The sequence below is a fragment of the Sardina pilchardus genome, chromosome 5 (assembly GCF_963854185.1).
Source record: "Sardina pilchardus chromosome 5, fSarPil1.1, whole genome shotgun sequence".
NCBI lineage: Eukaryota > Metazoa > Chordata > Actinopteri > Clupeiformes > Clupeidae > Sardina > Sardina pilchardus.
The window spans coordinates 34,492,287-34,508,897 of record NC_084998.1 but is presented as its reverse complement, the minus strand read 5'-3'; the positions used below and the strand labels follow the sequence as shown (position 1 = coordinate 34,508,897).

The 16,611-nt window shown below is 60.5% G+C and overlaps 82 non-coding genes and 4 pseudogenes across 82 annotated transcripts; all 86 read right to left on the bottom strand.

Moving 5' to 3' along the window:
* Window positions 1-8: 8 nt before the first annotated feature.
* LOC134081044 (5S ribosomal RNA) lies at window positions 9-127 on the bottom strand. Its single transcript, XR_009939365.1, has one exon. It is a non-coding gene; the product is annotated as a 5S ribosomal RNA (ribosomal RNA).
* Window positions 128-200: 73 nt separating this feature from the next.
* LOC134081132 (5S ribosomal RNA) lies at window positions 201-319 on the bottom strand. Its single transcript, XR_009939450.1, has one exon. It is a non-coding gene; the product is annotated as a 5S ribosomal RNA (ribosomal RNA).
* Window positions 320-392: 73 nt separating this feature from the next.
* LOC134081130 (5S ribosomal RNA) lies at window positions 393-511 on the bottom strand. Its single transcript, XR_009939449.1, has one exon. It is a non-coding gene; the product is annotated as a 5S ribosomal RNA (ribosomal RNA).
* A 73-nt stretch (window positions 512-584) lies between these two features.
* LOC134081043 (5S ribosomal RNA) lies at window positions 585-703 on the bottom strand. The gene has a single exon (XR_009939364.1). It is a non-coding gene; the product is annotated as a 5S ribosomal RNA (ribosomal RNA).
* A 73-nt stretch (window positions 704-776) lies between these two features.
* On the bottom strand, window positions 777-895 carry LOC134081110 (5S ribosomal RNA). The gene has a single exon (XR_009939428.1). It is a non-coding gene; the product is annotated as a 5S ribosomal RNA (ribosomal RNA).
* A 73-nt stretch (window positions 896-968) lies between these two features.
* Window positions 969-1,087, bottom strand: LOC134081041 (5S ribosomal RNA). The gene has a single exon (XR_009939362.1). It is a non-coding gene; the product is annotated as a 5S ribosomal RNA (ribosomal RNA).
* A 73-nt stretch (window positions 1,088-1,160) lies between these two features.
* LOC134081112 (5S ribosomal RNA) lies at window positions 1,161-1,279 on the bottom strand. The gene has a single exon (XR_009939430.1). It is a non-coding gene; the product is annotated as a 5S ribosomal RNA (ribosomal RNA).
* A 73-nt stretch (window positions 1,280-1,352) lies between these two features.
* LOC134081080 (5S ribosomal RNA) lies at window positions 1,353-1,471 on the bottom strand. The gene has a single exon (XR_009939400.1). It is a non-coding gene; the product is annotated as a 5S ribosomal RNA (ribosomal RNA).
* A 73-nt stretch (window positions 1,472-1,544) lies between these two features.
* Window positions 1,545-1,663, bottom strand: LOC134081193 (5S ribosomal RNA). Its single transcript, XR_009939497.1, has one exon. It is a non-coding gene; the product is annotated as a 5S ribosomal RNA (ribosomal RNA).
* Window positions 1,664-1,736: 73 nt separating this feature from the next.
* LOC134081040 (5S ribosomal RNA) lies at window positions 1,737-1,855 on the bottom strand. The gene has a single exon (XR_009939361.1). It is a non-coding gene; the product is annotated as a 5S ribosomal RNA (ribosomal RNA).
* A 73-nt stretch (window positions 1,856-1,928) lies between these two features.
* On the bottom strand, window positions 1,929-2,047 carry LOC134081108 (5S ribosomal RNA). Its single transcript, XR_009939427.1, has one exon. It is a non-coding gene; the product is annotated as a 5S ribosomal RNA (ribosomal RNA).
* A 73-nt stretch (window positions 2,048-2,120) lies between these two features.
* On the bottom strand, window positions 2,121-2,239 carry LOC134081102 (5S ribosomal RNA). The gene has a single exon (XR_009939421.1). It is a non-coding gene; the product is annotated as a 5S ribosomal RNA (ribosomal RNA).
* Window positions 2,240-2,312: 73 nt separating this feature from the next.
* Window positions 2,313-2,431, bottom strand: LOC134081039 (5S ribosomal RNA). Its single transcript, XR_009939360.1, has one exon. It is a non-coding gene; the product is annotated as a 5S ribosomal RNA (ribosomal RNA).
* A 73-nt stretch (window positions 2,432-2,504) lies between these two features.
* Window positions 2,505-2,623, bottom strand: LOC134081192 (5S ribosomal RNA). Its single transcript, XR_009939496.1, has one exon. It is a non-coding gene; the product is annotated as a 5S ribosomal RNA (ribosomal RNA).
* Window positions 2,624-2,696: 73 nt separating this feature from the next.
* On the bottom strand, window positions 2,697-2,815 carry LOC134081038 (5S ribosomal RNA). Its single transcript, XR_009939359.1, has one exon. It is a non-coding gene; the product is annotated as a 5S ribosomal RNA (ribosomal RNA).
* A 73-nt stretch (window positions 2,816-2,888) lies between these two features.
* LOC134081090 (5S ribosomal RNA) lies at window positions 2,889-3,007 on the bottom strand. The gene has a single exon (XR_009939410.1). It is a non-coding gene; the product is annotated as a 5S ribosomal RNA (ribosomal RNA).
* A 73-nt stretch (window positions 3,008-3,080) lies between these two features.
* Window positions 3,081-3,199, bottom strand: LOC134081191 (5S ribosomal RNA). Its single transcript, XR_009939495.1, has one exon. It is a non-coding gene; the product is annotated as a 5S ribosomal RNA (ribosomal RNA).
* Window positions 3,200-3,272: 73 nt separating this feature from the next.
* On the bottom strand, window positions 3,273-3,391 carry LOC134081137 (5S ribosomal RNA; annotated as a pseudogene).
* Window positions 3,392-3,464: 73 nt separating this feature from the next.
* Window positions 3,465-3,583, bottom strand: LOC134081190 (5S ribosomal RNA). The gene has a single exon (XR_009939493.1). It is a non-coding gene; the product is annotated as a 5S ribosomal RNA (ribosomal RNA).
* A 73-nt stretch (window positions 3,584-3,656) lies between these two features.
* On the bottom strand, window positions 3,657-3,775 carry LOC134081182 (5S ribosomal RNA). Its single transcript, XR_009939484.1, has one exon. It is a non-coding gene; the product is annotated as a 5S ribosomal RNA (ribosomal RNA).
* Window positions 3,776-3,848: 73 nt separating this feature from the next.
* On the bottom strand, window positions 3,849-3,967 carry LOC134081170 (5S ribosomal RNA). Its single transcript, XR_009939472.1, has one exon. It is a non-coding gene; the product is annotated as a 5S ribosomal RNA (ribosomal RNA).
* A 73-nt stretch (window positions 3,968-4,040) lies between these two features.
* LOC134081159 (5S ribosomal RNA) lies at window positions 4,041-4,159 on the bottom strand. Its single transcript, XR_009939461.1, has one exon. It is a non-coding gene; the product is annotated as a 5S ribosomal RNA (ribosomal RNA).
* A 73-nt stretch (window positions 4,160-4,232) lies between these two features.
* LOC134081037 (5S ribosomal RNA) lies at window positions 4,233-4,351 on the bottom strand. The gene has a single exon (XR_009939358.1). It is a non-coding gene; the product is annotated as a 5S ribosomal RNA (ribosomal RNA).
* Window positions 4,352-4,424: 73 nt separating this feature from the next.
* LOC134081035 (5S ribosomal RNA) lies at window positions 4,425-4,543 on the bottom strand. Its single transcript, XR_009939356.1, has one exon. It is a non-coding gene; the product is annotated as a 5S ribosomal RNA (ribosomal RNA).
* Window positions 4,544-4,616: 73 nt separating this feature from the next.
* LOC134081078 (5S ribosomal RNA) lies at window positions 4,617-4,735 on the bottom strand. Its single transcript, XR_009939398.1, has one exon. It is a non-coding gene; the product is annotated as a 5S ribosomal RNA (ribosomal RNA).
* A 73-nt stretch (window positions 4,736-4,808) lies between these two features.
* LOC134081128 (5S ribosomal RNA) lies at window positions 4,809-4,927 on the bottom strand. The gene has a single exon (XR_009939447.1). It is a non-coding gene; the product is annotated as a 5S ribosomal RNA (ribosomal RNA).
* A 73-nt stretch (window positions 4,928-5,000) lies between these two features.
* LOC134081034 (5S ribosomal RNA) lies at window positions 5,001-5,119 on the bottom strand. Its single transcript, XR_009939355.1, has one exon. It is a non-coding gene; the product is annotated as a 5S ribosomal RNA (ribosomal RNA).
* Window positions 5,120-5,192: 73 nt separating this feature from the next.
* Window positions 5,193-5,311, bottom strand: LOC134081135 (5S ribosomal RNA). Its single transcript, XR_009939453.1, has one exon. It is a non-coding gene; the product is annotated as a 5S ribosomal RNA (ribosomal RNA).
* A 73-nt stretch (window positions 5,312-5,384) lies between these two features.
* Window positions 5,385-5,503, bottom strand: LOC134081067 (5S ribosomal RNA). The gene has a single exon (XR_009939388.1). It is a non-coding gene; the product is annotated as a 5S ribosomal RNA (ribosomal RNA).
* Window positions 5,504-5,576: 73 nt separating this feature from the next.
* Window positions 5,577-5,695, bottom strand: LOC134081033 (5S ribosomal RNA). Its single transcript, XR_009939354.1, has one exon. It is a non-coding gene; the product is annotated as a 5S ribosomal RNA (ribosomal RNA).
* A 73-nt stretch (window positions 5,696-5,768) lies between these two features.
* LOC134081154 (5S ribosomal RNA) lies at window positions 5,769-5,887 on the bottom strand. Its single transcript, XR_009939458.1, has one exon. It is a non-coding gene; the product is annotated as a 5S ribosomal RNA (ribosomal RNA).
* A 73-nt stretch (window positions 5,888-5,960) lies between these two features.
* Window positions 5,961-6,079, bottom strand: LOC134081141 (5S ribosomal RNA). The gene has a single exon (XR_009939456.1). It is a non-coding gene; the product is annotated as a 5S ribosomal RNA (ribosomal RNA).
* A 73-nt stretch (window positions 6,080-6,152) lies between these two features.
* On the bottom strand, window positions 6,153-6,271 carry LOC134081129 (5S ribosomal RNA). The gene has a single exon (XR_009939448.1). It is a non-coding gene; the product is annotated as a 5S ribosomal RNA (ribosomal RNA).
* Window positions 6,272-6,344: 73 nt separating this feature from the next.
* On the bottom strand, window positions 6,345-6,463 carry LOC134081117 (5S ribosomal RNA). The gene has a single exon (XR_009939436.1). It is a non-coding gene; the product is annotated as a 5S ribosomal RNA (ribosomal RNA).
* Window positions 6,464-6,536: 73 nt separating this feature from the next.
* Window positions 6,537-6,655, bottom strand: LOC134081118 (5S ribosomal RNA). Its single transcript, XR_009939437.1, has one exon. It is a non-coding gene; the product is annotated as a 5S ribosomal RNA (ribosomal RNA).
* A 73-nt stretch (window positions 6,656-6,728) lies between these two features.
* Window positions 6,729-6,847, bottom strand: LOC134081032 (5S ribosomal RNA). The gene has a single exon (XR_009939353.1). It is a non-coding gene; the product is annotated as a 5S ribosomal RNA (ribosomal RNA).
* A 73-nt stretch (window positions 6,848-6,920) lies between these two features.
* LOC134081140 (5S ribosomal RNA) lies at window positions 6,921-7,039 on the bottom strand (annotated as a pseudogene).
* A 73-nt stretch (window positions 7,040-7,112) lies between these two features.
* On the bottom strand, window positions 7,113-7,231 carry LOC134081105 (5S ribosomal RNA). Its single transcript, XR_009939424.1, has one exon. It is a non-coding gene; the product is annotated as a 5S ribosomal RNA (ribosomal RNA).
* Window positions 7,232-7,304: 73 nt separating this feature from the next.
* On the bottom strand, window positions 7,305-7,423 carry LOC134081094 (5S ribosomal RNA). Its single transcript, XR_009939413.1, has one exon. It is a non-coding gene; the product is annotated as a 5S ribosomal RNA (ribosomal RNA).
* Window positions 7,424-7,496: 73 nt separating this feature from the next.
* On the bottom strand, window positions 7,497-7,615 carry LOC134081082 (5S ribosomal RNA). Its single transcript, XR_009939402.1, has one exon. It is a non-coding gene; the product is annotated as a 5S ribosomal RNA (ribosomal RNA).
* Window positions 7,616-7,688: 73 nt separating this feature from the next.
* LOC134081070 (5S ribosomal RNA) lies at window positions 7,689-7,807 on the bottom strand. Its single transcript, XR_009939391.1, has one exon. It is a non-coding gene; the product is annotated as a 5S ribosomal RNA (ribosomal RNA).
* Window positions 7,808-7,880: 73 nt separating this feature from the next.
* On the bottom strand, window positions 7,881-7,999 carry LOC134081031 (5S ribosomal RNA). The gene has a single exon (XR_009939352.1). It is a non-coding gene; the product is annotated as a 5S ribosomal RNA (ribosomal RNA).
* Window positions 8,000-8,072: 73 nt separating this feature from the next.
* Window positions 8,073-8,191, bottom strand: LOC134081069 (5S ribosomal RNA). The gene has a single exon (XR_009939390.1). It is a non-coding gene; the product is annotated as a 5S ribosomal RNA (ribosomal RNA).
* A 73-nt stretch (window positions 8,192-8,264) lies between these two features.
* Window positions 8,265-8,383, bottom strand: LOC134081030 (5S ribosomal RNA). Its single transcript, XR_009939351.1, has one exon. It is a non-coding gene; the product is annotated as a 5S ribosomal RNA (ribosomal RNA).
* Window positions 8,384-8,456: 73 nt separating this feature from the next.
* LOC134081127 (5S ribosomal RNA) lies at window positions 8,457-8,575 on the bottom strand. The gene has a single exon (XR_009939446.1). It is a non-coding gene; the product is annotated as a 5S ribosomal RNA (ribosomal RNA).
* A 73-nt stretch (window positions 8,576-8,648) lies between these two features.
* LOC134081029 (5S ribosomal RNA) lies at window positions 8,649-8,767 on the bottom strand. The gene has a single exon (XR_009939350.1). It is a non-coding gene; the product is annotated as a 5S ribosomal RNA (ribosomal RNA).
* Window positions 8,768-8,840: 73 nt separating this feature from the next.
* On the bottom strand, window positions 8,841-8,959 carry LOC134081134 (5S ribosomal RNA). Its single transcript, XR_009939452.1, has one exon. It is a non-coding gene; the product is annotated as a 5S ribosomal RNA (ribosomal RNA).
* A 73-nt stretch (window positions 8,960-9,032) lies between these two features.
* LOC134081028 (5S ribosomal RNA) lies at window positions 9,033-9,151 on the bottom strand. The gene has a single exon (XR_009939349.1). It is a non-coding gene; the product is annotated as a 5S ribosomal RNA (ribosomal RNA).
* Window positions 9,152-9,224: 73 nt separating this feature from the next.
* On the bottom strand, window positions 9,225-9,343 carry LOC134081027 (5S ribosomal RNA). The gene has a single exon (XR_009939348.1). It is a non-coding gene; the product is annotated as a 5S ribosomal RNA (ribosomal RNA).
* Window positions 9,344-9,416: 73 nt separating this feature from the next.
* LOC134081101 (5S ribosomal RNA) lies at window positions 9,417-9,535 on the bottom strand. The gene has a single exon (XR_009939420.1). It is a non-coding gene; the product is annotated as a 5S ribosomal RNA (ribosomal RNA).
* Window positions 9,536-9,608: 73 nt separating this feature from the next.
* On the bottom strand, window positions 9,609-9,727 carry LOC134081026 (5S ribosomal RNA). The gene has a single exon (XR_009939347.1). It is a non-coding gene; the product is annotated as a 5S ribosomal RNA (ribosomal RNA).
* A 73-nt stretch (window positions 9,728-9,800) lies between these two features.
* On the bottom strand, window positions 9,801-9,919 carry LOC134081059 (5S ribosomal RNA). The gene has a single exon (XR_009939380.1). It is a non-coding gene; the product is annotated as a 5S ribosomal RNA (ribosomal RNA).
* A 73-nt stretch (window positions 9,920-9,992) lies between these two features.
* On the bottom strand, window positions 9,993-10,111 carry LOC134081024 (5S ribosomal RNA). Its single transcript, XR_009939345.1, has one exon. It is a non-coding gene; the product is annotated as a 5S ribosomal RNA (ribosomal RNA).
* A 73-nt stretch (window positions 10,112-10,184) lies between these two features.
* LOC134081023 (5S ribosomal RNA) lies at window positions 10,185-10,303 on the bottom strand. The gene has a single exon (XR_009939344.1). It is a non-coding gene; the product is annotated as a 5S ribosomal RNA (ribosomal RNA).
* A 73-nt stretch (window positions 10,304-10,376) lies between these two features.
* On the bottom strand, window positions 10,377-10,495 carry LOC134081048 (5S ribosomal RNA). The gene has a single exon (XR_009939369.1). It is a non-coding gene; the product is annotated as a 5S ribosomal RNA (ribosomal RNA).
* A 73-nt stretch (window positions 10,496-10,568) lies between these two features.
* On the bottom strand, window positions 10,569-10,687 carry LOC134081036 (5S ribosomal RNA). Its single transcript, XR_009939357.1, has one exon. It is a non-coding gene; the product is annotated as a 5S ribosomal RNA (ribosomal RNA).
* Window positions 10,688-10,760: 73 nt separating this feature from the next.
* On the bottom strand, window positions 10,761-10,879 carry LOC134081025 (5S ribosomal RNA). Its single transcript, XR_009939346.1, has one exon. It is a non-coding gene; the product is annotated as a 5S ribosomal RNA (ribosomal RNA).
* A 73-nt stretch (window positions 10,880-10,952) lies between these two features.
* Window positions 10,953-11,071, bottom strand: LOC134081013 (5S ribosomal RNA). The gene has a single exon (XR_009939335.1). It is a non-coding gene; the product is annotated as a 5S ribosomal RNA (ribosomal RNA).
* Window positions 11,072-11,144: 73 nt separating this feature from the next.
* On the bottom strand, window positions 11,145-11,263 carry LOC134081002 (5S ribosomal RNA). The gene has a single exon (XR_009939324.1). It is a non-coding gene; the product is annotated as a 5S ribosomal RNA (ribosomal RNA).
* A 73-nt stretch (window positions 11,264-11,336) lies between these two features.
* Window positions 11,337-11,455, bottom strand: LOC134080990 (5S ribosomal RNA). Its single transcript, XR_009939313.1, has one exon. It is a non-coding gene; the product is annotated as a 5S ribosomal RNA (ribosomal RNA).
* A 73-nt stretch (window positions 11,456-11,528) lies between these two features.
* Window positions 11,529-11,647, bottom strand: LOC134080978 (5S ribosomal RNA). Its single transcript, XR_009939302.1, has one exon. It is a non-coding gene; the product is annotated as a 5S ribosomal RNA (ribosomal RNA).
* A 73-nt stretch (window positions 11,648-11,720) lies between these two features.
* Window positions 11,721-11,839, bottom strand: LOC134080967 (5S ribosomal RNA). The gene has a single exon (XR_009939291.1). It is a non-coding gene; the product is annotated as a 5S ribosomal RNA (ribosomal RNA).
* Window positions 11,840-11,912: 73 nt separating this feature from the next.
* Window positions 11,913-12,031, bottom strand: LOC134081098 (5S ribosomal RNA). Its single transcript, XR_009939417.1, has one exon. It is a non-coding gene; the product is annotated as a 5S ribosomal RNA (ribosomal RNA).
* A 73-nt stretch (window positions 12,032-12,104) lies between these two features.
* On the bottom strand, window positions 12,105-12,223 carry LOC134080955 (5S ribosomal RNA). Its single transcript, XR_009939280.1, has one exon. It is a non-coding gene; the product is annotated as a 5S ribosomal RNA (ribosomal RNA).
* A 73-nt stretch (window positions 12,224-12,296) lies between these two features.
* Window positions 12,297-12,415, bottom strand: LOC134080943 (5S ribosomal RNA). Its single transcript, XR_009939269.1, has one exon. It is a non-coding gene; the product is annotated as a 5S ribosomal RNA (ribosomal RNA).
* Window positions 12,416-12,488: 73 nt separating this feature from the next.
* On the bottom strand, window positions 12,489-12,607 carry LOC134080931 (5S ribosomal RNA). Its single transcript, XR_009939258.1, has one exon. It is a non-coding gene; the product is annotated as a 5S ribosomal RNA (ribosomal RNA).
* A 73-nt stretch (window positions 12,608-12,680) lies between these two features.
* LOC134081210 (5S ribosomal RNA) lies at window positions 12,681-12,799 on the bottom strand. Its single transcript, XR_009939513.1, has one exon. It is a non-coding gene; the product is annotated as a 5S ribosomal RNA (ribosomal RNA).
* A 73-nt stretch (window positions 12,800-12,872) lies between these two features.
* On the bottom strand, window positions 12,873-12,991 carry LOC134081022 (5S ribosomal RNA). Its single transcript, XR_009939343.1, has one exon. It is a non-coding gene; the product is annotated as a 5S ribosomal RNA (ribosomal RNA).
* Window positions 12,992-13,064: 73 nt separating this feature from the next.
* On the bottom strand, window positions 13,065-13,183 carry LOC134081091 (5S ribosomal RNA). Its single transcript, XR_009939411.1, has one exon. It is a non-coding gene; the product is annotated as a 5S ribosomal RNA (ribosomal RNA).
* Window positions 13,184-13,256: 73 nt separating this feature from the next.
* On the bottom strand, window positions 13,257-13,375 carry LOC134081126 (5S ribosomal RNA). Its single transcript, XR_009939445.1, has one exon. It is a non-coding gene; the product is annotated as a 5S ribosomal RNA (ribosomal RNA).
* A 73-nt stretch (window positions 13,376-13,448) lies between these two features.
* Window positions 13,449-13,567, bottom strand: LOC134081061 (5S ribosomal RNA). Its single transcript, XR_009939382.1, has one exon. It is a non-coding gene; the product is annotated as a 5S ribosomal RNA (ribosomal RNA).
* Window positions 13,568-13,640: 73 nt separating this feature from the next.
* LOC134081042 (5S ribosomal RNA) lies at window positions 13,641-13,759 on the bottom strand. The gene has a single exon (XR_009939363.1). It is a non-coding gene; the product is annotated as a 5S ribosomal RNA (ribosomal RNA).
* A 73-nt stretch (window positions 13,760-13,832) lies between these two features.
* LOC134081021 (5S ribosomal RNA) lies at window positions 13,833-13,951 on the bottom strand. Its single transcript, XR_009939342.1, has one exon. It is a non-coding gene; the product is annotated as a 5S ribosomal RNA (ribosomal RNA).
* Window positions 13,952-14,024: 73 nt separating this feature from the next.
* Window positions 14,025-14,143, bottom strand: LOC134081020 (5S ribosomal RNA). Its single transcript, XR_009939341.1, has one exon. It is a non-coding gene; the product is annotated as a 5S ribosomal RNA (ribosomal RNA).
* A 73-nt stretch (window positions 14,144-14,216) lies between these two features.
* On the bottom strand, window positions 14,217-14,335 carry LOC134081143 (5S ribosomal RNA; annotated as a pseudogene).
* A 73-nt stretch (window positions 14,336-14,408) lies between these two features.
* LOC134081075 (5S ribosomal RNA) lies at window positions 14,409-14,527 on the bottom strand. Its single transcript, XR_009939396.1, has one exon. It is a non-coding gene; the product is annotated as a 5S ribosomal RNA (ribosomal RNA).
* Window positions 14,528-14,600: 73 nt separating this feature from the next.
* On the bottom strand, window positions 14,601-14,719 carry LOC134081019 (5S ribosomal RNA). The gene has a single exon (XR_009939340.1). It is a non-coding gene; the product is annotated as a 5S ribosomal RNA (ribosomal RNA).
* Window positions 14,720-14,792: 73 nt separating this feature from the next.
* Window positions 14,793-14,911, bottom strand: LOC134081018 (5S ribosomal RNA). Its single transcript, XR_009939339.1, has one exon. It is a non-coding gene; the product is annotated as a 5S ribosomal RNA (ribosomal RNA).
* Window positions 14,912-14,984: 73 nt separating this feature from the next.
* On the bottom strand, window positions 14,985-15,103 carry LOC134081084 (5S ribosomal RNA). Its single transcript, XR_009939404.1, has one exon. It is a non-coding gene; the product is annotated as a 5S ribosomal RNA (ribosomal RNA).
* Window positions 15,104-15,176: 73 nt separating this feature from the next.
* On the bottom strand, window positions 15,177-15,295 carry LOC134081198 (5S ribosomal RNA). The gene has a single exon (XR_009939501.1). It is a non-coding gene; the product is annotated as a 5S ribosomal RNA (ribosomal RNA).
* Window positions 15,296-15,368: 73 nt separating this feature from the next.
* LOC134081100 (5S ribosomal RNA) lies at window positions 15,369-15,487 on the bottom strand. The gene has a single exon (XR_009939419.1). It is a non-coding gene; the product is annotated as a 5S ribosomal RNA (ribosomal RNA).
* A 73-nt stretch (window positions 15,488-15,560) lies between these two features.
* Window positions 15,561-15,679, bottom strand: LOC134081146 (5S ribosomal RNA; annotated as a pseudogene).
* A 73-nt stretch (window positions 15,680-15,752) lies between these two features.
* Window positions 15,753-15,871, bottom strand: LOC134081158 (5S ribosomal RNA). Its single transcript, XR_009939459.1, has one exon. It is a non-coding gene; the product is annotated as a 5S ribosomal RNA (ribosomal RNA).
* A 73-nt stretch (window positions 15,872-15,944) lies between these two features.
* Window positions 15,945-16,063, bottom strand: LOC134081107 (5S ribosomal RNA). The gene has a single exon (XR_009939426.1). It is a non-coding gene; the product is annotated as a 5S ribosomal RNA (ribosomal RNA).
* Window positions 16,064-16,136: 73 nt separating this feature from the next.
* Window positions 16,137-16,255, bottom strand: LOC134081017 (5S ribosomal RNA). The gene has a single exon (XR_009939338.1). It is a non-coding gene; the product is annotated as a 5S ribosomal RNA (ribosomal RNA).
* Window positions 16,256-16,328: 73 nt separating this feature from the next.
* Window positions 16,329-16,447, bottom strand: LOC134081015 (5S ribosomal RNA). The gene has a single exon (XR_009939337.1). It is a non-coding gene; the product is annotated as a 5S ribosomal RNA (ribosomal RNA).
* Window positions 16,448-16,611: the final 164 nt, after the last annotated feature.

The following is a 16,611-nucleotide window of genomic DNA, read 5'->3' as shown; positions in this document are numbered from 1 at the left end:
AAGCAAAACGCTTACAGCACCCGGTATTCCCAGGCGGTCTCCCATCCAAGTACTAACCGGGCCCTGCGCTGCTTAGCTTCCGAGATCAGACGAGAGCGGGCGTGCTCAGCGCGGTATGGCCGTAAGCGATTAACTCCCCACTCGGACCCAGTCCTCAAGCGCAGCTGGTGCGGCTGCAAGCAGCTCAATCCAAAGCAAAACGCTTACAGCACCCTGTATTCCCAGGCGGTCTCCCATCCAAGTACTAAGCGGGCCCTGCGCTGCTTAGCTTCCGAGATCAGACGAGAGCGGGCGTGCTCAGCGCGGTATGGCCGTAAGCGATTAACTCCCCACTCGGACCCAGTCCTCAAGCGCAGCTGGTGCGGCTGCAAGCAGCTCAATCCAAAGCAAAACGCTTACAGCACCCTGTATTCCCAGGCGGTCTCCCATCCAAGTACTAAGCGGGCCCTGCGCTGCTTAGCTTCCGAGATCAGACGAGAGCGGGCGTGCTCAGCGCGGTATGGCCGTAAGCGATTAACTCCCCACTCGGACCCAGTCCTCAAGCGCAGCTGGTGCGGCTGCAAGCAGCTCAATCCAAAGCAAAACGCTTACAGCACCCGGTATTCCCAGGCGGTCTCCCATCCAAGTACTAACCGGGCCCTGCGCTGCTTAGCTTCCGAGATCAGACGAGAGCGGGCGTGCTCAGCGCGGTATGGCCGTAAGCGATTAACTCCCCACTCGGACCCAGTCCTCAAGCGCAGCTGGTGCGGCTGCAAGCAGCTCAATCCAAAGCAAAACGCTTACAGCACCCGGTATTCCCAGGCGGTCTCCCATCCAAGTACTAACCGGGCCCTGCTCTGCTTAGCTTCCGAGATCAGACGAGAGCGGGCGTGCTCAGCGCGGTATGGCCGTAAACGATTAACTCCCCACTCGGACCCAGTCCTCAAGCGCAGCTGGTGCGGCTGCAAGCAGCTCAATCCAAAGCAAAACGCTTACAGCACCCGGTATTCCCAGGCGGTCTCCCATCCAAGTACTAACCGGGCCCTGCGCTGCTTAGCTTCCGAGATCAGACGAGAGCGGGCGTGCTCAGCGCGGTATGGCCGTAAGCGATTAACTCCCCACTCGGACCCAGTCCTCAAGCGCAGCTGGTGCGGCTGCAAGCAGCTCAATCCAAAGCAAAACGCTTACAGCACCCGGTATTCCCAGGCGGTCTCCCATCCAAGTACTAACCGGGCCCTGCGCTGCTTAGCTTCCGAGATCAGACGAGAGCGGGCGTGCTCAGCGCGCTATGGCCGTAAGCGATTAACTCCCCACTCGGACCCAGTCCTCAAGCGCAGCTGGTGCGGCTGCAAGCAGCTCAATCCAAAGCAAAACGCTTACAGCACCCGGTATTCCCAGGCGGTCTCCCATCCAAGTACTAACCGGGCCCTGCGCTGCTTAGCTTTCGAGATCAGACGAGAGCGGGCGTGCTCAGCGCGGTATGGCCGTAAGCGATTAACTCCCCACTCGGACCCAGTCCTCAAGCGCAGCTGGTGCGGCTGCAAGCAGCTCAATCCAAAGCAAAACGCTTACGGCACCCGGTATTCCCAGGCGGTCTCCCATCCAAGTACTAACCGGGCCCTGCGCTGCTTAGCTTCCGAGATCAGACGAGAGCGGGCGTGCTCAGCGCGGTATGGCCGTAAGCGATTAACTCCCCACTCGGACCCAGTCCTCAAGCGCAGCTGGTGCGGCTGCAAGCAGCTCAATCCAAAGCAAAACGCTTACAGCACCCGGTATTCCCAGGCGGTCTCCCATCCAAGTACTAACCGGGCCCTGCGCTGCTTAGCTTCCGAGATCAGACGAGAGCGGGCGTGCTCAGCGCGGTATGGCCGTAAGCGATTAACTCCCCACTCGGACCCAGTCCTCAAGCGCAGCTGGTGCGGCTGCAAGCAGCTCAATCCAAAGCAAAACGCTTACGGCACGCGGTATTCCCAGGCGGTCTCCCATCCAAGTACTAACCGGGCCCTGCGCTGCTTAGCTTCCGAGATCAGACGAGAGCGGGCGTGCTCAGCGCGGTATGGCCGTAAGCGATTAACTCCCCACTCGGACCCAGTCCTCAAGCGCAGCTGGTGCGGCTGCAAGCAGCTCAATCCAAAGCAAAACGCTTACGGCACCCGGTATTCCCAGGCGGTCTCCCATCCAAGTACTAACCGGGCCCTGCGCTGCTTAGCTTCCGAGATCAGACGAGAGCGGGCGTGCTCAGCGCGCTATGGCCGTAAGCGATTAACTCCCCACTCGGACCCAGTCCTCAAGCGCAGCTGGTGCGGCTGCAAGCAGCTCAATCCAAAGCAAAACGCTTACAGCACCCGGTATTCCCAGGCGGTCTCCCATCCAAGTACTAACCGGGCCCTGCGCTGCTTAGCTTCCGAGATCAGACGAGAGCGGGCGTGCTCAGCGCGGTATGGCCGTAAGCGATTAAGTCCCCACTCGGACCCAGTCCTCAAGCGCAGCTGGTGCGTCTGCAAGCAGCTCAATCCAAAGCAAAACGCTTACGGCACCCGGTATTCCCAGGCGGTCTCCCATCCAAGTACTAACCGGGCCCTGCGCTGCTTAGCTTCCGAGATCAGACGAGAGCGGGCGTGCTCAGCGCGGTATGGCCGTAAGCGATTAACTCCCCACTCGGACCCAGTCCTCAAGCGCAGCTGGTGCGGCTGCAAGCAGCTCAATCCAAAGCAAAACGCTTACAGCACCCGGTATTCCCAGGCGGTCTCCCATCCAAGTACTAACCGGGCCCTGCGCTGCTTAGCTTCCGAGATCAGACGAGAGCGGGCGTGCTCAGCGCGGTATGGCCGTAAGCGATTAACTCCCCACTCGGACCCAGTCCTCAAGCGCAGCTGGTGCGGCTGCAAGCAGCTCAATCCAAAGCAAAACGCTTACGGCACCCGGTATTCCCAGGCGGTCTCCCATCCAAGTACTAACCGGGCCTTGCGCTGCTTAGCTTCCGAGATCAGACGAGAGCGGGCGTGCTCAGCGCGGTATGGCCGTAAGCGATTAACTCCCCACTCGGACCCAGTCCTCAAGCGCAGCTGGTGCGGCTGCAAGCTGCTCAATCCAAAGCAAAACGCTTACGGCACCCGGTATTCCCAGGCGGTCTCCCATCCAAGTACTAACCGGGCCCTGCGCTGCTTAGCTTCCGAGATCAGACGAGAGCGGGCGTGCTCAGCGCGGTATGGCCGTAAGCGATTAACTCCCCACTCGGACCCAGTCCTCAAGCGCAGCTGGTGCGGCTGCAAGCAGCTCAATCCAAAGCAAAACGCTTACGGCACGCGGTATTTCCAGGCGGTCTCCCATCCAAGTACTAACCGGGCCCTGCGCTGCTTAGCTTCCGAGATCAGACGAGAGCGGGCGTGCTCAGCGCGGTATGGCCGTAAGCGATTAACTCCCCACTCGGAACCAGTCCTCAAGCGCAGCTGGTGCGGCTGCAAGCAGCTCAATCCAAAGCAAAACGCTTACGGCACCCGGTATTCCCAGGCGGTCTCCCATCCAAGTACTAACCGGGCCCTGCGCTGCTTAGCTTCCGAGATCAGACGAGAGCGGGCGTGCTCAGCGCGGTATGGCCGTAAGCGATTAACTCCCCACTCGGAACCAGTCCTCAAGCGCAGCTGGTGCGGCTGCAAGCAGCTCAATCCAAAGCAAAACGCTTACGGCACCCGGTATTCCCAGGCGGTCTCCCATCCAAGTACTAACCGGGCCCTGCGCTGCTTAGCTTCCGAGATCAGACGAGAGCGGGCGTGCTCAGCGCGGTATGGCCGTAAGCGATTAACTCCCCACTCGGACCCAGTCCTCAAGCGCAGCTGGTGCGGCTGCAAGCAGCTCAATCCAAAGCAAAACGCTTACGGCACCCGGTATTCCCAGGCGGTCTCCCATCCAAGTACTAACCGGGCCCTGCGCTGCTTAGCTTCCGAGATCAGACGAGAGCGGGCGTGCTCAGCGCGGTATGGCCGTAAGCGATTAACTCCCCACTCGGACCCAGTCCTCAAGCGCAGCTGGTGCGGCTGCAAGCAGCTCAATCCAAAGCAAAACGCTTACGGCACCCGGTATTCCCAGGCGGTCTCCCATCCAAGTACTAACCGGGCCCTGCGCTGCTTAGCTTCCGAGATCAGACGAGAGCGGGCGTGCTCAGCGCGGTATGGCCGTAAGCGATTAACTCCCCACTCGGACCCAGTCCTCAAGCGCAGCTGGTGCGGCTGCAAGCAGCTCAATCCAAAGCAAAACGCTTACAGCACCCGGTATTCCCAGGCGGTCTCCCATCCAAGTACTAACCGGGCCCTGCGCTGCTTAGCTTCCGAGATCAGACGAGAGCGGGCGTGCTCAGCGCGGTATGGCCGTAAGCGATTAACTCCCCACTCGGACCCAGTCCTCAAGCGCAGCTGGTGCGGCTGCAAGCAGCTCAATCCAAAGCAAAACGCTTACAGCACCCGGTATTCCCAGGCGGTCTCCCATCCAAGTACTAACCGGGCCCTGCGCTGCTTAGCTTCCGAGATCAGACGAGAGCGGGCGTGCTCAGCGCGGTATGGCCGTAAGCGATTAAGTCCCCACTCGGACCCAGTACTCAAGCGCAGCTGGTGCGGCTGCAAGCAGCTCAATCCAAAGCAAAACGCTTACAGCACCCGGTATTCCCAGGCGGTCTCCCATCCAAGTACTAACCGGGCCCTGCGCTGCTTAGCTTCCGAGATCAGACGAGAGCAGGCGTGCTCAGCGCGGTATGGCCGTAAGCGATTAACTCCCCACTCGGACCCAGTCCTCAAGCGCAGCTGGTGCGGCTGCAAGCAGCTCAATCCAAAGCAAAACGCTTACAGCACCCTGTATTCCCAGGCGGTCTCCCATCCAAGTACTAAGCGGGCCCTGCGCTGCTTAGCTTCCGAGATCAGACGAGAGCGGGCGTGCTCAGCGCGGTATGGCCGTAAGCGATTAACTCCCCACTCGGACCCAGTCCTCAAGCGCAGCTGGTGCGGCTGCAAGCAGCTCAATCCAAAGCAAAACGCTTACAGCACCCGGTATTCCCAGGCGGTCTCCCATCCAAGTACTAACCGGGCCCTGCGCTGCTTAGCTTCCGAGATCAGACGAGAGCGGGCGTGCTCAGCGCGGTATGGCCGTAAGCGATTAACTCCCCACTCGGACCCAGTCCTCAAGCGCAGCTGGTGCGGCTGCAAGCAGCTCAATCCAAAGCAAAACGCTTACGGCACGCGGTATTCCCAGGCGGTCTCCCATCCAAGTACTAACCGGGCCCTGCGCTGCTTAGCTTCCGAGATCAGACGAGAGCGGGCGTGCTCAGCACGGTATGGCCGTAAGCGATTAACTCCCCACTCGGACCCAGTCCTCAAGCGCAGCTGGTGCGGCTGCAAGCAGCTCAATCCAAAGCAAAACGCTTACAGCACCCGGTATTCCCAGGCGGTCTCCCATCCAAGTACTAACCGGGCCCTGCGCTGCTTAGCTTCCGAGATCAGACGAGAGCAGGCGTTCTCAGCGCGGTATGGCCGTAAGCGATTAACTCCCCACTCGGACCCAGTCCTCAAGCGCAGCTGGTGCGGCTGCAAGCAGCTCAATCCAAAGCAAAACGCTTACAGCACCCGGTATTCCCAGGCGGTCTCCCATCCAAGTACTAACCGGGCCCTGCGCTGCTTAGCTTCCGAGATCAGACGAGAGCGGGCGTGCTCAGCGCGGTATGGCCGTAAGCGATTAACTCCCCACTCGGACCCAGTCCTCAAGCGCAGCTGGTGCGGCTGCAAGCTGCTCAATCCAAAGCAAAACGCTTACGGCACCCGGTATTCCCAGGCGGTCTCCCATCCAAGTACTAACCGGGCCCTGCGCTGCTTAGCTTCCGAGATCAGACGAGAGCGGGCGTGCTCAGCGCGGTATGGCCGTAAGCGATTAACTCCCCACTCGGACCCAGTCCTCAAGCGCAGCTGGTGCGGCTGCAAGCTGCTCAATCCAAAGCAAAACGCTTACGGCACCCGGTATTCCCAGGCGGTCTCCCATCCAAGTACTAACCGGGCCCTGCGCTGCTTAGCTTCCGAGATCAGACGAGAGCGGGCGTGCTCAGCGCGGTATGGCCGTAAGCGATTAACTCCCCACTCGGACCCAGTCCTCAAGCGCAGCTGGTGCGGCTGCAAGCTGCTCAATCCAAAGCAAAACGCTTACGGCACCCGGTATTCCCAGGCGGTCTCCCATCCAAGTACTAACCGGGCCCTGCGCTGCTTAGCTTCCGAGATCAGACGAGAGCGGGCGTGCTCAGCGCGGTATGGCCGTAAGCGATTAACTCCCCACTCGGACCCAGTCCTCAAGCGCAGCTGGTGCGGCTGCAAGCAGCTCAATCCAAAGCAAAACGCTTACGGCACCCGGTATTCCCAGGCGGTCTCCCATCCAAGTACTAACCGGGCCCTGCGCTGCTTAGCTTCCGAGATCAGACGAGAGCGGGCGTGCTCAGCGCGGTATGGCCGTAAGCGATTAACTCCCCACTCGGAACCAGTCCTCAAGCGCAGCTGGTGCGGCTGCAAGCAGCTCAATCCAAAGCAAAACGCTTACGGCATCCGGTATTCCCAGGCGGTCTCCCATCCAAGTACTAACCGGGCCCTGCGCTGCTTAGCTTCCGAGATCAGACGAGAGCGGGCGTGCTCAGCGCGGTATGGCCGCAAGCGATTAACTCCCCACTCGGACCCAGTCCTCAAGCGCAGCTGGTGCGGCTGCAAGCAGCTCAATCCAAAGCAAAACGCTTACAGCACCCGGTATTCCCAGGCGGTCTCCCATCCAAGTACTAACCGGGCCCTGCGCTGCTTAGCTTCCGAGATCAGACGAGAGCGGGCGTGCTCAGCGCGGTATGGCCGTAAGCGATTAACTCCCCACTCGGAACCAGTCCTCAAGCGCAGCTGGTGCGGCTGCAAGCAGCTCAATCCAAAGCAAAACGCTTACGGCACGCGGTATTTCCAGGCGGTCTCCCACCCAAGTACTAACCGGGCCCTGCGCTGCTTAGCTTCCGAGATCAGACGAGAGCGGGCGTGCTCAGCGCGGTATGGCCGTAAGCGATTAACTCCCCACTCGGAACCAGTCCTCAAGCGCAGCTGGTGCGGCTGCAAGCAGCTCAATCCAAAGCAAAACGCTTACGGCACCCGGTATTCCCAGGCGGTCTCCCATCCAAGTACTAACCGGGCCCTGCGCTGCTTAGCTTCCGAGATCAGACGAGAGCGGGCGTGCTCAGCGCGGTATGGCCGTAAGCGATTAACTCCCCACTCGGAACCAGTCCTCAAGCGCAGCTGGTGCGGCTGCAAGCAGCTCAATCCAAAGCAAAACGCTTACGGCACCCGGTATTCCCAGGCGGTCTCCCATCCAAGTACTAACCGGGCCCTGCGCTGCTTAGCTTCCGAGATCAGACGAGAGCGGGCGTGCTCAGCGCGGTATGGCCGTAAGCGATTAACTCCCCACTCGGACCCAGTCCTCAAGCGCAGCTGGTGCGGCTGCAAGCAGCTCAATCCAAAGCAAAACGCTTACGGCACCCGGTATTCCCAGGCGGTCTCCCATCCAAGTACTAACCGGGCCCTGCGCTGCTTAGCTTCCGAGATCAGACGAGAGCGGGCGTGCTCAGCGCGGTATGGCCGTAAGCGATTAACTCCCCACTCGGACCCAGTCCTCAAGCGCAGCTGGTGCGGCTGCAAGCAGCTCAATCCAAAGCAAAACGCTTACGGCACCCGGTATTCCCAGGCGGTCTCCCATCCAAGTACTAACCGGGCCCTGCGCTGCTTAGCTTCCGAGATCAGACGAGAGCGGGCGTGCTCAGCGCGGTATGGCCGTAAGCGATTAACTCCCCACTCGGACCCAGTCCTCAAGCGCAGCTGGTGCGGCTGCAAGCAGCTCAATCCAAAGCAAAACGCTTACAGCACCCGGTATTCCCAGGCGGTCTCCCATCCAAGTACTAACCGGGCCCTGCGCTGCTTAGCTTCCGAGATCAGACGAGAGCGGGCGTGCTCAGCGCGGTATGGCCGTAAGCGATTAACTCCCCACTCGGACCCAGTCCTCAAGCGCAGCTGGTGCGGCTGCAAGCAGCTCAATCCAAAGCAAAACGCTTACAGCACCCGGTATTCCCAGGCGGTCTCCCATTCAAGTACTAACCGGGCCCTGCGCTGCTTAGCTTCCGAGATCAGACGAGAGCGGGCGTGCTCAGCGCGGTATGGCCGTAAGCGATTAACTCCCCACTCGGACCCAGTCCTCAAGCGCAGCTGGTGCGGCTGCAAGCAGCTCAATCCAAAGCAAAACGCTTACAGCACCCGGTATTCCCAGGCGGTCTCCCATCCAAGTACTAACCGGGCCCTGCGCTGCTTAGCTTCCGAGATCAGACGAGAGCGGGCGTGCTCAGCGCGGTATGGCCGTAAGCGATTAACTCCCCACTCGGACCCAGTCCTCAAGCGCAGCTGGTGCGGCTGCAAGCAGCTCAATCCAAAGCAAAACGCTTACAGCACCCTGTATTCCCAGGCGGTCTCCCATCCAAGTACTAAGCGGGCCCTGCGCTGCTTAGCTTCCGAGATCAGACGAGAGCGGGCGTGCTCAGCGCGGTATGGCCGTAAGCGATTAACTCCCCACTCGGACCCAGTCCTCAAGCGCAGCTGGTGCGGCTGCAAGCAGCTCAATCCAAAGCAAAACGCTTACAGCACCCGGTATTCCCAGGCGGTCTCCCATCCAAGTACTAACCGGGCCCTGCGCTGCTTAGCTTCCGAGATCAGACGAGAGCGGGCGTGCTCAGCGCGGTATGGCCGTAAGCGATTAACTCCCCACTCGGACCCAGTCCTCAAGCGCAGCTGGTGCGGCTGCAAGCAGCTCAATCCAAAGCAAAACGCTTACGGCACGCGGTATTCCCAGGCGGTCTCCCATCCAAGTACTAACCGGGCCCTGCGCTGCTTAGCTTCCGAGATCAGACGAGAGCGGGCGTGCTCAGCACGGTATGGCCGTAAGCGATTAACTCCCCACTCGGACCCAGTCCTCAAGCGCAGCTGGTGCGGCTGCAAGCAGCTCAATCCAAAGCAAAACGCTTACAGCACCCGGTATTCCCAGGCGGTCTCCCATCCAAGTACTAACCGGGCCCTGCGCTGCTTAGCTTCCGAGATCAGACGAGAGCGGGCGTGCTCAGCGCGGTATGGCCGTAAGCGATTAACTCCCCACTCGGACCCAGTCCTCAAGCGCAGCTGGTGCGGCTGCAAGCAGCTCAATCCAAAGCAAAACGCTTACAGCACCCGGTATTCCCAGGCGGTCTCCCATCCAAGTACTAACCGGGCCCTGCGCTGCTTAGCTTCCGAGATCAGACGAGAGCGGGCGTGCTCAGCGCGGTATGGCCGTAAGCGATTAACTCCCCACTCGGAACCAGTCCTCAAGCGCAGCTGGTGCGGCTGCAAGCAGCTCAATCCAAAGCAAAACGCTTACGGCACCCGGTATTCCCAGGCGGTCTCCCATCCAAGTACTAACCGGGCCCTGCGCTGCTTAGCTTCCGAGATCAGACGAGAGCGGGCGTGCTCAGCGCGCTATGGCCGTAAGCGATTAACTCCCCACTCGGACCCAGTCCTCAAGCGCAGCTGGTGCGGCTGCAAGCAGCTCAATCCAAAGCAAAACGCTTACAGCACCCGGTATTCCCAGGCGGTCTCCCATCCAAGTACTAACCGGGCCCTGCGCTGCTTAGCTTCCGAGATCAGACGAGAGCGGGCGTGCTCAGCGCGGTATGGCCGTAAGCGATTAAGTCCCCACTCGGACCCAGTCCTCAAGCGCAGCTGGTGCGGCTGCAAGCAGCTCAATCCAAAGCAAAACGCTTACGGCACCCGGTATTCCCAGGCGGTCTCCCATCCAAGTACTAACCGGGCCCTGCGCTGCTTAGCTTCCGAGATCAGACGAGAGCGGGCGTGCTCAGCGCGGTATGGCCGTAAGCGATTAACTCCCCACTCGGACCCAGTCCTCAAGCGCAGCTGGTGCGGCTGCAAGCAGCTCAATCCAAAGCAAAACGCTTACAGCACCCGGTATTCCCAGGCGGTCTCCCATCCAAGTACTAACCGGGCCCTGCGCTGCTTAGCTTCCGAGATCAGACGAGAGCGGGCGTGCTCAGCGCGGTATGGCCGTAAGCGATTAACTCCCCACTCGGACCCAGTCCTCAAGCGCAGCTGGTGCGGCTGCAAGCAGCTCAATCCAAAGCAAAACGCTTACAGCACCCGGTATTCCCAGGCGGTCTCCCATCCAAGTACTAACCGGGCCCTGCGCTGCTTAGCTTCCGAGATCAGACGAGAGCGGGCGTGCTCAGCGCGGTATGGCCGTAAGCGATTAACTCCCCACTCGGACCCAGTCCTCAAGCGCAGCTGGTGCGGCTGCAAGCAGCTCAATCCAAAGCAAAACGCTTACGGCACCCGGTATTCCCAGGCGGTCTCCCATCCAAGTACTAACCGGGCCCTGCGCTGCTTAGCTTCCGAGATCAGACGAGAGCGGGCGTGCTCAGCGCGGTATGGCCGTAAGCGATTAACTCCCCACTCGGACCCAGTCCTCAAGCGCAGCTGGTGCGGCTGCAAGCAGCTCAATCCAAAGCAAAACGCTTACGGCACCCGGTATTCCCAGGCGGTCTCCCATCCAAGTACTAACCGGGCCCTGCGCTGCTTAGCTTCCGAGATCAGACGAGAGCGGGCGTGCTCAGCGCGGTATGGCCGTAAGCGATTAACTCCCCACTCGGACCCAGTCCTCAAGCGCAGCTGGTGCGGCTGCAAGCTGCTCAATCCAAAGCAAAACGCTTACGGCACCCGGTATTCCCAGGCGGTCTCCCATCCAAGTACTAACCGGGCCCTGCGCTGCTTAGCTTCCGAGATCAGACGAGAGCGGGCGTGCTCAGCGCGGTATGGCCGTAAGCGATTAACTCCCCACTCGGACCCAGTCCTCAAGCGCAGCTGGTGCGGCTGCAAGCTGCTCAATCCAAAGCAAAACGCTTACGGCACCCGGTATTCCCAGGCGGTCTCCCATCCAAGTACTAACCGGGCCCTGCGCTGCTTAGCTTCCGAGATCAGACGAGAGCGGGCGTGCTCAGCGCGGTATGGCCGTAAGCGATTAACTCCCCACTCGGACCCAGTCCTCAAGCGCAGCTGGTGCGGCTGCAAGCAGCTCAATCCAAAGCAAAACGCTTACGGCACCCGGTATTCCCAGGCGGTCTCCCATCCAAGTACTAACCGGGCCCTGCGCTGCTTAGCTTCCGAGATCAGACGAGAGCGGGCGTGCTCAGCGCGGTATGGCCGTAAGCGATTAACTCCCCACTCGGACCCAGTCCTCAAGCGCAGCTGGTGCGGCTGCAAGCAGCTCAATCCAAAGCAAAACGCTTACGGCACCCGGTATTCCCAGGCGGTCTCCCATCCAAGTACTAACCGGGCCCTGCGCTGCTTAGCTTCCGAGATCAGACGAGAGCGGGCGTGCTCAGCGCGGTATGGCCGTAAGCGATTAACTCCCCACTCGGACCCAGACCTCAAGCGCAGCTGGTGCGGCTGCAAGCAGCTCAATCCAAAGCAAAACGCTTACGGCACCCGGTATTCCCAGGCGGTCTCCCATCCAAGTACTAACCGGGCCCTGCGCTGCTTAGCTTCCGAGATCAGACGAGAGCGGGCGTGCTCAGCGCGGTATGGCCGTAAGCGATTAACTCCCCACTCGGACCCAGTCCTCAAGCGCAGCTGGTGCGGCTGCAAGCAGCTCAATCCAAAGCAAAACGCTTACGGCACCCGGTATTCCCAGGCGGTCTCCCATCCAAGTACTAACCGGGCCCTGCGCTGCTTAGCTTCCGAGATCAGACGAGAGCGGGCGTGCTCAGCGCGGTATGGCCGTAAGCGATTAACTCCCCACTCGGACCCAGTCCTCAAGCGCAGCTGGTGCGGCTGCAAGCAGCTCAATCCAAAGCAAAACGCTTACGGCACCCGGTATTCCCAGGCGGTCTCCCATCCAAGTACTAACCGGGCCCTGCGCTGCCTAGCTTCCGAGATCAGACGAGAGCGGGCGTGCTCAGCGCGGTATGGCCGTAAGCGATTAACTCCCCACTCGGACCCAGTCCTCAAGCGCAGCTGGTGCGGCTGCAAGCAGCTCAATCCAAAGCAAAACGCTTACGGCACCCGGTATTCCCAGGCGGTCTCCCATCCAAGTACTAACCGGGCCCTGCGCTGCTTAGCTTCCGAGATCAGACGAGAGCGGGCGTGCTCAGCGCGGTATGGCCGTAAGCGATTAACTCCCCACTCGGACCCAGTCCTCAAGCGCAGCTGGTGCGGCTGCAAGCAGCTCAATCCAAAGCAAAACGCTTACGGCACCCGGTATTCCCAGGCGGTCTCCCATCCAAGTACTAACCGGGCCCTGCGCTGCTTAGCTTCCGAGATCAGACGAGAGCGGGCGTGCTCAGCGCGGTATGGCCGTAAGCGATTAACTCCCCACTCGGACCCAGTCCTCAAGCGCAGCTGGTGCGGCTGCAAGCAGCTCAATCCAAAGCAAAACGCTTACGGCACCCGGTATTCCCAGGCGGTCTCCCATCCAAGTACTAACCGGGCCCTGCGCTGCTTAGCTTCCGAGATCAGACGAGAGCGGGCGTGCTCAGCGCGGTATGGCCGTAAGCGATTAACTCCCCACTCGGACCCAGTCCTCAAGCGCAGCTGGTGCGGCTGCAAGCAGCTCAATCCAAAGCAAAACGCTTACGGCACCCGGTATTCCCAGGCGGTCTCCCATCCAAGTACTAACCGGGCCCTGCGCTGCTTAGCTTCCGAGATCAGACGAGAGCGGGCGTGCTCAGCGCGGTATGGCCGTAAGCGATTAACTCCCCACTCGGACCCAGTCCTCAAGCGCAGCTGGTGCGGCTGCAAGCAGCTCAATCCAAAGCAAAACGCTTACAGCACCCGGTATTCCCAGGCGGTCTCCCATCCAAGTACTAACCGGGCCCTGCGCTGCTTAGCTTCCGAGATCAGACGAGAGCGGGCGTGCTCAGCGCGGTATGGCCGTAAGCGATTAACTCCCCACTCGGACCCAGTCCTCAAGCGCAGCTGGTGCGGCTGCAAGCAGCTCAATCCAAAGCAAAACGCTTACAGCACCCGGTATTCCCAGGCGGTCTCCCATCCAAGTACTAAGCGGGCCCTGCGCTGCTTAGCTTCCGAGATCAGACGAGAGCGGGCGTGCTCAGCGCGGTATGGCCGTAAGCGATTAACTCCCCACTCGGACCCAGTCCTCAAGCGCAGCTGGTGCGGCTGCAAGCAGCTCAATCCAAAGCAAAACGCTTACAGCACCCTGTATTCCCAGGCGGTCTCCCATCCAAGTACTAAGCGGGCCCTGCGCTGCTTAGCTTCCGAGATCAGACGAGAGCGGGCGTGCTCAGCGCGGTATGGCCGTAAGCGATTAACTCCCCACTCGGACCCAGTCCTCAAGCGCAGCTGGTGCGGCTGCAAGCAGCTCAATCCAAAGCAAAACGCTTACAGCACCCGGTATTCCCAGGCGGTCTCCCATCCAAGTACTAACCGGGCCCTGCGCTGCTTAGCTTCCGAGATCAGACGAGAGCGGGCGTGCTCAGCGCGGTATGGCTGTAAGCGATTAACTCCCCACTCGGACCCAGTCCTCAAGCGCAGCTGGTGCGGCTGCAAGCAGCTCAATCCAAAGCAAAACGCTTACAGCACCCGGTATTCCCAGGCGGTCTCCCATCCAAGTACTAACCGGGCCCTGCGCTGCTTAGCTTCCGAGATCAGATGAGAGCGGGCGTGCTCAGCGCGGTATGGCCGTAAGCGATTAACTCCCCACTCGGACCCAGTCCTCAAGCGCAGCTGGTGCGGCTGCAAGCAGCTCAATCCAAAGCAAAACGCTTACAGCACCCGGTATTCCCAGGCGGTCTCCCATCCAAGTACTAACCGGGCCCTGCGCTGCTTAGCTTCCGAGATCAGACGAGAGCGGGCGTGCTCAGCGCGGTATGGCCGTAAGCGATTAACTCCCCACTCGGACCCAGTCCTCAAGCGCAGCTGGTGCGGCTGCAAGCAGCTCAATCCAAAGCAAAACGCTTACAGCACCCGGTATTCCCAGGCGGTCTCCCATCCAAGTACTAACCGGGCCCTGCGCTGCTTAGCTTCCGAGATCAGACGAGAGCGGGCGTGCTCAGCGCGGTATGGCCGTAAGCGATTAACTCCCCACTCGGACCCAGTCCTCAAGCGCAGCTGGTGCGGCTGCAAGCAGCTCAATCCAAAGCAAAACGTTTACAGCACCCTGTATTCCCAGGCGGTCTCCCATCCAAGTACTAAGCGGGCCCTGCGCTGCTTAGCTTCCGAGATCAGACGAGAGCGGGCGTGCTCAGCGCGGTATGGCCGTAAGCGATTAACTCCCCACTCGGACCCAGTCCTCAAGCGCAGCTGGTGCGGCTGCAAGCAGCTCAATCCAAAGCAAAACGCTTACAGCACCCGGTATTCCTAGGCGGTCTCCCATCCAAGTACTAACCGGGCCCTGCGCTGCTTAGCTTCCGAGATCAGACGAGAGCGGGCGTGCTCAGCGCGGTATGGCCGTAAGCGATTAACTCCCCACTCGGACCCAGTCCTCAAGCGCAGCTGGTGCGGCTGCAAGCAGCTCAATCCAAAGCAAAACGCTTACAGCACCCGGTATTCCCAGGCGGTCTCCCATCCAAGTACTAACCGGGCCCTGCGCTGCTTAGCTTCCGAGATCAGACGAGAGCGGGCGTGCTCAGCGCGGTATGGCCGTAAGCGATTAACTCCCCACTCGGACCCAGTCCTCAAGCGCAGCTGGTGCGGCTGCAAGCAGCTCAATCCAAAGCAAAACGCTTACAGCACCCGGTATTCCCAGGCGGTCTCCCATCCAAGTACTAACCGGGCCCTGCGCTGCTTAGCTTCCGAGATCAGACGAGAGCGGGCGTGCTCAGCGCGGTATGGCCGTAAGCGATTAACTCCCCACTCGGACCCAGTCCTCAAGCGCAGCTGGTGCGGCTGCAAGCAGCTCAATCCAAAGCAAAACGCTTACAGCACCCGGTATTCCCAGGCGGTCTCCCATCCAAGTACTAACCGGGCCCTGCTCTGCTTAGCTTCCGAGATCAGACGAGAGCGGGCGTGCTCAGCGCGGTATGGCCGTAAGCGATTAACTCCCCACTCGGACCCAGTCCTCAAGCGCAGCTGGTGCGGCTGCAAGCAGCTCAATCCAAAGCAAAACGCTTACGGCACCCGGTATTCCCAGGCGGTCTCCCATCCAAGTACTAACCGGGCCCTGCGCTGCTTAGCTTCCGAGATCAGACGAGAGCGGGCGTGCTCAGCGCGGTATGGCCGTAAGCGATTAACTCCCCACTCGGACCCAGTCCTCAAGCGCAGCTGGTGCGGCTGCAAGCAGCTCAATCCAAAGCAAAACGCTTACGGCACCCGGTATTCCCAGGCGGTCTCCCATCCAAGTACTAACCGGGCCCTGCGCTGCTTAGCTTCCGAGATCAGACGAGAGCGGGCGTGCTCAGCGCGCTATGGCCGTAAGCGATTAACTCCCCACTCGGACCCAGTCCTCAAGCGCAGCTGGTGCGGCTGCAAGCAGCTCAATCCAAAGCAAAACGCTTACGGCACCCGGTATTCCCAGGCGGTCTCCCATCCAAGTACTAACCGGTCCCTGCGCTGCTTAGCTTCCGAGATCAGACGAGAGCGGGCGTGCTCAGCGCGCTATGGCCGTAAGCGATTAACTCCCCACTCGGACCCAGTCCTCAAGCGCAGCTGGTGCGGCTGCAAGCAGCTCAATCCAAAGCAAAACGCTTACGGCACCCGGTATTCCCAGGCGGTCTCCCATCCAAGTACTAACCGGGCCCTGCGCTGCTTAGCTTCCGAGATCAGACGAGAGCGGGCGTGCTCAGCGCGGTATGGCCGTAAGCGATTAACTCCCCACTCGGACCCAGTCCTCAAGCGCAGCTGGTGCGGCTGCAAGCAGCTCAATCCAAAGCAAAACGCTTACGGCACGCGGTATTCCCAGGCGGTCTCCCATCCAAGTACTAACCGGGCCCTGCGCTGCTTAGCTTCCGAGATCAGACGAGAGCGGGCGTGCTCAGCGCGGTATGGCCGTAAGCGATTAACTCCCCACTCGGACCCAGTCCTCAAGCGCAGCTGGTGCGGCTGCAAGCAGCTCAATCCAAAGCAAAACGCTTACAGCACCCGGTATTCCCAGGCGGTCTCCCATCCAAGTACTAACCGGGCCCTGCGCTGCTTAGCTTCCGAGATCAGACGAGAGCGGGCGTGCTCAGCGCGGTATGGCCGTAAGCGATTAACTCCCCACTCGGAACCAGTCCTCAAGCGCAGCTGGTGCGGCTGCAAGCAGCTCAATCCAAAGCAAAACGCTTACAGCACCCGGTATTCCCAGGCGGTCTCCCATCCAAGTACTAACCGGGCCCTGCGCTGCTTAGCTTCCGAGATCAGACGAGAGCGGGCGTGCTCAGCGCGGTATGGCCGTAAGCGATTAACTCCCCACTCGGAACCAGTCCTCAAGCGCAGCTGGTGCGGCTGCAAGCAGCTCAATCCAAAGCAAAACGCTTACGGCACCCGGTATTCCCAGGCGGTCTCCTATCCAAGTACTAACCGGGCCCTGCGCTGCTTAGCTTCCGAGATCAGACGAGAGCGG